Raw genomic sequence first — 10,312 nt, 5'->3', positions numbered from 1 at the left:
AGGATTCTCTATAGTGTGAACCCAACTAAATGAGCTGGCGCTATAACTATGCCAGTCTCTAGAATGGCTGTCACACACAGCCTATCATCCCACACCCATGATCTCACCAACCATGCCAGTGGTGTAAGTGTGAGGCCTATCCCCCAGGCAGATCATTAGTGTCCATTGCCTCACTAGATGAGCTCAATATCTCAGCAAAAATATGGTTATATTTATGTTGAAACCATAGATGATATATGTATAGGTGATGAGCTACTATGAGTTTGATTAATTACATAACACTATGAATACTTTTTCATTCATTACTAGATGCCATTTTTTGTGTGTTGTGTGTCTATGCAATCTTACACTTTGAATATAAATGCTTTTGTGTCTTTTTAACAAAATGTTTAATTGTGTGAGGAATACTTTATTCATTGCAAACATTGTAGGTGCCCATGAATAGTTCATTTTTTATTCTTCAAGTTGTAATTTAGAAGTTACGGATTATATTTTTGGTTAATACAACTTTGACTTTTGCACATTCATATCTTTGTATAAATCCTTTGATGTGTTTTAATGTTACCAATTGAAGACATGTGAATCTTTGTTATGCTTAATTTGAGACAATGAAGTAATAACAAGACTCCATTCATAAATGTCTTTTTAAAATTAAGTAATATTCCAAGAAATATCTTGTTTGCTTCTACTTTGTGTCCTTTTTATTCGTGTATTTCAAAAGACATGATTATTTTACCAACATTTTACCAATGGATAGGAAAATCTATATGAATGTGATAATGAATCATTCCTTCCCATTGTCATTCTTAAATAGTACCACTCTTTCCTCCTCCATTACCATCTTCTACATCTACTTTTCCAAGAAGGGGATGGTAGCGTTTTAGCGTTTTGTTTTGGGGGAGAATGGAACCACTGCCATTCTCCCCAATGATAATGCACCAAACCAAGCCAAATCTAATAAGAGGGAGAATGGCACCACTGCCTTTCTCATGTCAAACCAAATATTCAATGGGGAATGAGTTTGGAAAAGTCTAGCTAAGATGACATTGTGATTGGGGGTAGAATGTCAACACTAGGAAGAATGGTGGAACTTTCATTCTCCCTTGGAAAGTTTAATTATTAAAGAAGGATGGCACCATTGCCATTCTTCCTCCATTTTATACAAGAGGGAGAATTGCAAGGGTGCAATTCTCCCATCAAATTTGGATTAGATTAGGGAGGAGGGTGTGAGATCCCTGTTCTCACTGCGTAACGAATTCAGGGGTGCTAGCAGCGGAAGTAGCACTTCTTGCGCGGGGCAGGGTCCCTCACTCGGGGCCTCGCCCACCACGAATATCCGGACAAGAGACTAATCCCTTGGTTCTTCCAAAACCGAACCCAGAAAAACTTCCCTCACTCGGAAAGCATGGGTGATTCTTCCAGGATAAATTTTTACTCTAACGTAGTCAAAAGCCTTAACTACCTGAACTGATCTGACCGAACCCATAAGTATCAAAGTCAAATCAAAGAAAAGATTGCACTTAGATCATAGAGACCAATGCTTTTTTCCTCATTAAGAGACATAACCATTGATTCTTTTCCATAGAACAATTTTTATCTGGGATTTACTTCATCTATCATATCATAACAGAATTGAGTCTCATTTTAGGGATCCATCAGTCCAGCCTAACCCCATCTAGTCCCATGGGTTAGCCAACCGCCCAACCACTGTAGTTATTGGATCCAATTAGGAATTTGGTTAGGTTTTGTCCCAGGTACCAGGGAAAAGAGTTCGCAAGCCCCCTAGCCGGATATTTATGCAAACTTAAAACTAGTCACACCACTTACACAGCCAGTATGAAATTGTCTTTTTCACAGATTCAGCCGTCTTTAAAACAATCATTTAATGAAAGTCACTAATCATAATCCTCCAAAATCTTCGGTTGAATTCTAATTTTCAATCATTCCTTCATCAGTGTACCTATGGCATCATTGGCAACCAGTGACGCTCAGGGGCCTTTTCGATGGTTCCTAGCTCATAGTACTCGGTAATATATTCACATATCAAAATGGAATCGCCGTTGAAGATCAGCAAGATCAACCAACGGATCCATATAAAAGAGCCATGGACTCATCCGTTGAGGACCAGCAAGGTCAATCAACCAGATCCATGCCTGAATTCAGAAAACAACACTTACTCCTTGTTCTAATATCTTCCACGATACACGCATGGGTATCGTCGGTGACCAGAGCTCGAGCACCGTATGGTCACAGCACCCTCTAGGATCCTTCGCAGGTGACCTAGCGCTTCCTCATAGGCCGCTTCCTTGGTCCCTCATCCACCATACTAGAAGCTCACCATTTTAATCGAACCGAGGCTGGTCAACAAGACCTCGACTGACCTTGCTACGCGAGATGTTGATTCTCCGTCAGCTATTGCAACTTTAACAGTTAGGTCTCCACGATCTCATTCACAAGATGGTCAAAATGCTTCCCCAACATTCTTGACATAAAACAATCATTTAAAAACAGGTGATAAATACAATTTCTATAATGAACTCTCATCTTTCCACATTGTTCCATCATCAATCCACATTATTTAATTCCACAACCATTTCATAAGTATTCCTATTCTCATCCAATCATATCATTTTCATCTCATCACATCTTTCCTCAATTTATCCTCATCAGATATCATCCACTCGCATCTACCCATATCCACATCTCATCATATCACATTCAGACCACATCTCATCCATTCAGACCAGACCACATCACATCTCATTCATTTAACCTCACATCTCATTCATTCACATCTATCCCGATTCACATCCCATCACATCACATTCGTTCAAATCCATCACATTCACATTCATTCATATCCATCACATTCATTCTCATCACCATTATATCACATCATTTCTATCCACATCATATCTCATTCATACACATCTCATCTCATTCATCCACATCCATCCAATCGTTCACATGTACGACTTCCCTACTGTCTTGAATGTGTTGCTAGAGTCATATTAAGGTTTTGTGTCTACCATCAAACTCATGATGAAAGGCAATCCAAATGCCTTAAATTTTGAGGAGTTGGTTTCTGTGCTCTTGCAAGAAGAGAAATCCAGACAAAACAGATCTGTCATGTGTATAGGAGATTAGCCTTTTGCTACCAATTATAAAGAGGCAAAGGTAATTCCTTTCCTCTTAGGGTAGTTACAAGACAAAATCTAAGTCATCGAGCAAGCCTACACACAAGGAAGGCGACAAGCCAAAGAAAAAGGGCAAATGCAACTATTGCAAGAAACTTGGTCACTACATTAATGAGTGTAGGAAATGGCCGGAGAAGAAGAAAAAGAAAGACTGAGGTATGGCTATAGCTAATGCATCAACATCCAATGCAAAAAACAAAGAATCTACAAACTATGCACATGATGATTAGTCTTTCATTATGCAATATAGTTACAATCCTTCGCATAAGGATGTACCCATGGCTATTATAGATGTACATATGGTATTTTGACAGTGATGCTAGTAAGCACATTAATTCACATCGCAGTTTGTTCTTATCACTTGAATCTGCTCCACAGGGAAACACTGTAACATGTGCAAACAACTCCTCATATCTTGTAAAATGAGTTGATAAAATTATTTTCACTGTTGCAAATGATCATGGTTTCAGATGTAATATATAAACCAAGGATCAAGAAGAACTTGTTATCTCTCTCAGCCCCATTACTAAGGCTAGCATAGTGGTTCAATTTGAGGATGATAGATGTATTGTTCATGATTGTAGTGACCATTATTTCTTCTGGTACTTTGTCACATGGTCTTTATAGGCTAGATGTATTTATGAATTACGAAGGCATGCTATATGTATAGTTTCTACCACAAAAGCAATGGGTGAAGCTATGTTGAGGCATGCACACTTTGGTCACTTAAACTTTGGTAGTTTTCTATTTTTGCATAAACATGACGGTGTGTGAGCTGCCACATCTTGAATCCCCTATCAAACATGTTTGTGAGGGATGTATTCTTGGAAAAATGCAACGGGCATCATTTCCTAAAGATGGTTCAAGTAGAGCTGTCCAAAAATTACAGCTTATACATAGCGATGTATGGTGTCCTATGGGGACACCATATGTTAGGGGCTACCTCTACTTTGTCACATTCATTGATGATTATTCCATACATAACTAGGTATATCCATTAAAACATAAATCATAGGTTTTTTGTGCTTTAGGCACTTTGCTGCTATGGTTCAAAATGCTTTTGCATGTAAGATTGGTACCATCCATACTAATCGATGGAGGGGAGTATATGTCTAAGGAGTTTCATGCATACATGGCTGATCATGGGATAAAATACCAATGTATTGTTCCCCATACACCTCAGCAAAACGGTGTAGTTGAACGTAAAAGTAGGTCTCTCATGGAGATGGCACATTGTATGGTCAAAAGTCAGGAGTTACCTCATGATTTTTGGCTAGAAGCAGTCATGTGTTCATATATATCATGGCTCAGCACTGTGGCCACTTCTAGCTATGAAGCTAAGTACATGGCAGCATTGTTTATAGCTACAGTTTAGTGTGTTTAGCTTAGGCACCTTCCTGATTTGGGTATTTGCGAGTCCTCAGCAACCATCTTCAATGAAAGTCAGAGCTCTATGGCAGTTGTGATGAATCCAATTTTTCATGCTTGCACAAATCACATTGAAGTGCACTATCATTATGTCAGGGATAGATGCTCTACAGGGAAAATCAGCTTGGCTTATGTGCCAACATAGGACAACTTGGCAAATTTGTTCATGAACGCTTTCCCACGAGAGAAGTTTGAAGCTTTTTGCAAAGCTTTAAACTTACCTCCCTTTGGGGACTATTTTGGGCTCCCTATCATAGTCCAAAGAGAGTGGTAATTCAGTTTTTAAATAATTTTGGATAGAAAAATATCTCTTCTTATTAAAATAAGTTCCCCCGAAATAGAAGTTCAAAAAGATTTTCAGAAGGTGCATTAGAAATCAAGTATAATCTGTTTAAGGCCTTATCTTAGGGGTCAAGATTTTTTTGAAATTTTAAATTAAGGTTCCTATGGACCAATAAGATTCATCCAAATGTAGGGAGGAGATAAATGGAAGAATAAAAGGAAAATCCCCCAAAAATGAGTAAATACTCACATAAGATGAAGAGTTGACTAAGGACAAGGTTAATAGTTAAAAAAGAGAGATATTTAGAAGAAATGATGCATTTTGACACCTCAGTATATGGGGGAATTTTCCTCATGAAGGAGGCACCAATTTCACATGTGTGGGAGAGTTTTAAACTCTCAAATAATGAGATATTTTTATCTCTCCTCTCTCCTGTTTCAACTAGATCCAAAAAGTGGACTAAACTAACCCAAAAATGGTCAAAAATTGACCAAATTGATCTGGAAAATTCTAGAATCAGTTGGCTTGGTTAGAAGCTCAGTTTTTCCTATAAATAGAAGCCTTCCTCTTTGTTGAAGATCAATAGTGTTTTTGCACTGTTACCCTACTTCTCCCAAGAGCCAAAAACTGTGAATTTACTCATAATTCATTAGTTTTTGACGTTCCCTCTTCTAAAGATTGGTGGCCACTCTTGTTTCAAACAAGAGTAGATCCCTCAAACCATCAAGTCAAAGAAAACCTCTCAAATTCTCCTTGTAAGTTGGAGATTCTTCTCTTTTATATTTCATTTTATGGTTTTTTATGATTTTTATCTTCTCTAATATGAATTCTCTAATATAAATATGATGTTATGCCTCATTGAAAAAAAGGCATTCCCCTCTCTTCTTTAGTAAATCCAACCATTCTTTATCCTAGATGAATGATTAATGGATAAAATCAAGTTTTTTCATAATGATTCTCTTAAATAAGTAGAAAATGTTTACATTAGAATGATTTAAATACTCTTGGTGAAATTCTAATTAATTTTAGAGAGTTAAAAAATAAAAAATGGTCAGCCATACAAAGGAGGTTATGGCAAAATTTTCTAAAATTGTATAAAATAAGTTTTACTTTTTTTACTCAAAAAGAGTAATTCCCATCGTATATGTATTCTTAAAGTGTTATTTTTCATCCTAGGTATAGAAAAATGCATACTAAAAATATTTTATTAAAATAGTGTTACTTTCTTTAGAGTTAAATTCTCTGCATAGAAGGAAGCATATTGAAATTTTTATTTTGAATATAAAAGTGTGATTTTTATCATAAATGATTTTTATGCATAAATGGATGCATAAAAGAACTTCTTTTATATTAAAAGAGTGATTTTCATCATAAATGATTTGTATGCATAAATATATGGATAAAAGATTTTTTTAATAGTAAAAGTGTGATTTTCATTCATAAATGATTTTTATGCATAAATGGATGCATAAAAAAATTCTTTTATATTAAAAGAGTGATTTTCATCATAAATGATTTGTATGCATAAACAAATGCATAAAAGATTTCTTTTATTAAAAGTGTGATTTTCATCATAAATGATTTTTATGCATAAATGGATGCATAAAAGAAATTCTTTTATATTAAACGAGTGATTTTCAACATAAATGATTTGTATGCATAAATATATGCATAAAATATTTTTTATATTAAAAGTGTGATTTTTATCATAAATGATTTTTATGCATAAATGGAGGCATAAAAGAAATTATTTTATATTAAAAGAGTGATTTTCATCATAAATGATTTATATGCATAAATATATGCATAAAAGATTTTTTTTATTAGAAGTGTGATTTTCATCATAAATGATTTTTATACATAAATGGATGCATGAAAGAAATTCTTTTATATTGAAAGAGTAAATTTCATCATAAATGAAATTTCATTTATATTAAAAGAGTAAATTTCATCATAAATGATTTGTATGCATAAATATATGCATAAAAGTTTTTTTATATTAAAAGTGTGATTTTCATCATAAATGATTTTTATGCATAAAAGAAATTATTTTATATTGAAAGAGTGATTTTTATCATAAATGATTTGTATGCATAAAAACATGCATAAAAGATTTTTTTTATATTAAAAGTGTGATTCTCATCATAAATGATTTTTATGCATAAATGGAGGCATAAAAGAAATTCTTTTATATTAAAAGAGTGATTTTCATCATAAATGATTTGTATGCATAAACATATGCATAAAAGATTTTTTTTAATATTAAAAGTGTGATTTTTATCATAAATGATTTTTATGATGATAAAAGTTTGACTTTCATCAGAATTGGATTTTATGCATGAATAGATGCATATAGAATTTTTATATTTAAAAAAGGTTTCTCTTTAATCCTCTGTTTGGTTTCCGTAAAAATTAAAAAAATGAATAAGTAGATAATCTGTGAGAGAAAATTCTACCGTTTCATATTCACTAAGATGGTAATGAGAGAATTCAAATAAACTATTGAAGTCGAAGATTGGGATAAATGATTATTTTATTCCTCTTAGGAACTCATGTTTAGTTTAAAAATCCTGTAAGCAAATATTCAATGAACGAAATTTTAGAAAAAAGAGAATTGAAATATTACCTTTTAAGAAAGACAGTTTAGGAAGAACATTTCCAGACTCAAACTCTGATTCAGACTTTTGACCAAGACCTAATTCCTTCGTCAGTTTTGATTAATGACGATGTGCCCAGTTCAAGAAAAATGCACTCAAATCACCCACCGAATCTGCAAGTTGAGACCTTTGATTTTTATCTGAGGATCAAGATTATTGAATTCGAGGAATTCTGCTTGGGAATCCAGATCTGTGATCTAGAAGTATTGGGATACGGAATTAAGATATAACCATTGTATTCAAAAACAAAATCAAAACTGAAAACTTGCATAGAAGCCCTGTTTTCTTAAAGGACTATCTTACGCCAGAATGTTGGAGGGAGCATTTGGCATATGTGTTTATCTAAGGTAAGTTCGGTTGCAACAGCTGGGGGGGAGTGTTCAAGGGACAACTCGAGGTAAAAACCTACCCAGGTCTTGACTAGCCTGGGTATGGTGAAAAATGGTGTGCTTCCGGTACGATGGGCGAGGGCCGATGAAGCGGTCCCTGAGTGAAGTACCAGGACACCTAAGGAGGATCCTAGACGGTTTTGACCAAGTGATGCACGGGCTCGTGGTGCTTAGGACACCAATGTCGTGGAAGATATATATATATGAATGTTGACGAAATGATTATTGTAATCTATTTACTAGATCTCGTTGTTGCTGACTAGCTAGTCCCAAAACGGAGAGTCGAGAGTGGTACTCTTTTTGTGAAATAAGGGATTGAATGGAAATTTTGAGTTATGAAATCTGTGACCATATCTATTTTGTCAATGGATTATTTTTATATTAAAGTTTTAAAGAGGAGTGTGTGCGTACTTGTTTTCTAAAGCTAAAGTTAAGAAAGGCATTCAATTATGGGTGGGTGAGTACTTGTTTGGTTCTACCGATTCCAGTGGTAGGGTGGTGGCTAACCCATGGGCCGGATAGGTTGGAATCAGTGGAGTTTTAATAGTCAAACTAAAAAATCTTAGGATTACACTAGGATTCGAGTAGTTAGTTAATTCCCTAATAAATTTCTCAATTGAGTGGATCAATGGCTGATCTTGATTAGGAAAAAATCATTGAATTACTCAGATGATCAAATTATATCAGCGATAGTTTCCTTCTATCTGGTTTATTCAGGTGAAGGATAGTTTAGGTTTTGATCTCGTTAGAAAAATTTGTTAAGAAAATTCAAAAAGGTGGAATCATCCCCGCTTTCCGGGCATGGGAAATTTTCCCGGTTTCGGTTTTCGAAGTGACCACCATCCTAGTCTCATGCCCCCGGACATTCGTGGGCGAGGCCCCGAGTGAGAGCCTCTACCCTGCGCATGAGGGGGCTGCTTCCACTATCAGCTATACCGGGAGTTCGGTGCGCGAAGGGGGGAGAGGAACCTCACAATTGGTATCGGAGCTTTGTTGAAAGCTAATAAGAATAAACAAATTCTTATCATAAATTGATAATAAAAACTCAGAAAAAGCATTTTTCATAATGTATTTTCATTCCGTAAGCTTCTTTAATGAAGAATTTTTAATCAAAGAATTTTTTTTTATAGATGGAAGTTCCCTATTTATCTGGTACTCCCGACCTCACCTAGTCTCAAGATATGACTGCGTTCGCCTTCGAGCATCTCATTTCTTCCACTTCAGCTCGAACAAGCCGAGCAACACTCGCATGCCATTTCGAGGATTTATATTTTCCTAACCCAGTGGAGAGACAACAGCATAAGTGGTTTGTAGGGTAGTATGTCCACGCCTCTTGCGACTGCATGCAATGCTGTGGCAGAACCTCTCATTGGCAATGATTTTGTTAAAGCTGAAAATGGTGCGTGGCCTCATTCTATATCATTCGACACCACAGAATTTCAGACTTTCATGCCAAGTCTACAGACTCCTTAGTTGTTTTATTCCTAAGGAGAAAATAATAGCTCCCTTGTCAATAAGTGAACGTTTGTATCAGGGCATGGCTATGGCCCAGTACCATCGTCTTATGCGACTCCCGAGGAGATTTTGAATTCTGGAGCCGAGCTGCTCTATGTACATATTGCAACTTTTATATAAATAAAGAAATGTTTTCCGGAGAGAAATTCCCTGTTGTATAAGTGATTGTTTATGGTGGACGATCTGATAAAGAAAAATCTGTTATCGGACATATGTCATAGATCTCCAATAAGATCATTGTCTTGTTTAAGAAATTGTTTTCCGAACCTCATAAGTCTTAGGATCTCGTGGATAATATCAAAATAAAAATTTAATAATATATAAATTTTTGGCAGAATCATGAGACGAGGAAATCGTGGCCGTCAGCCAGACCCTCTCTCTGAAGATGATGAGCTTGACCCTGATGTTTGCAAGGCTCTTCATAGGACTCAGGTACCAGGACCCTTCAAAGGAGAAGGAGAGAACCTAGGCAAGGCTGTGGAGAAATGGGTGGAAGCCATGGAAGAATATTTTGACATCACAGGCTACAATGAGCAGAACAAAATGGCTCTTGCCAGGCTGAAAATAGTGGAAATAGCTAGGGTAGCATGGAGGAACCAGTGTGACACCAACCATCTGGACAGAAATACTCAGTCTTGGAACAACCTAAAAACCTATTTGAGAAAGAGATTTTGTCCCCCTGGATTTTTGAAAATCAAAATGAACGAATTCTTAGAGCTAAAGCAAGGGAGCAAAACCATCGAGGAATATCACCAGGCCTTTGCTCTTCTACTCAAATATTCACCACCTCTAGATGAAGAACAACTCATGGCTAGGTTCATTCGAGGAATGAATGAACAACTC

The sequence above is a fragment of the Cibotium barometz genome, chromosome 13, assembly GCF_041138505.1.
Source record: "Cibotium barometz isolate CiBa-2024 chromosome 13, ASM4113850v1, whole genome shotgun sequence".
Taxonomy (NCBI): domain Eukaryota; kingdom Viridiplantae; phylum Streptophyta; class Polypodiopsida; order Cyatheales; family Cibotiaceae; genus Cibotium; species Cibotium barometz.
Note: the sequence above shows the minus strand (reverse complement) of the source record.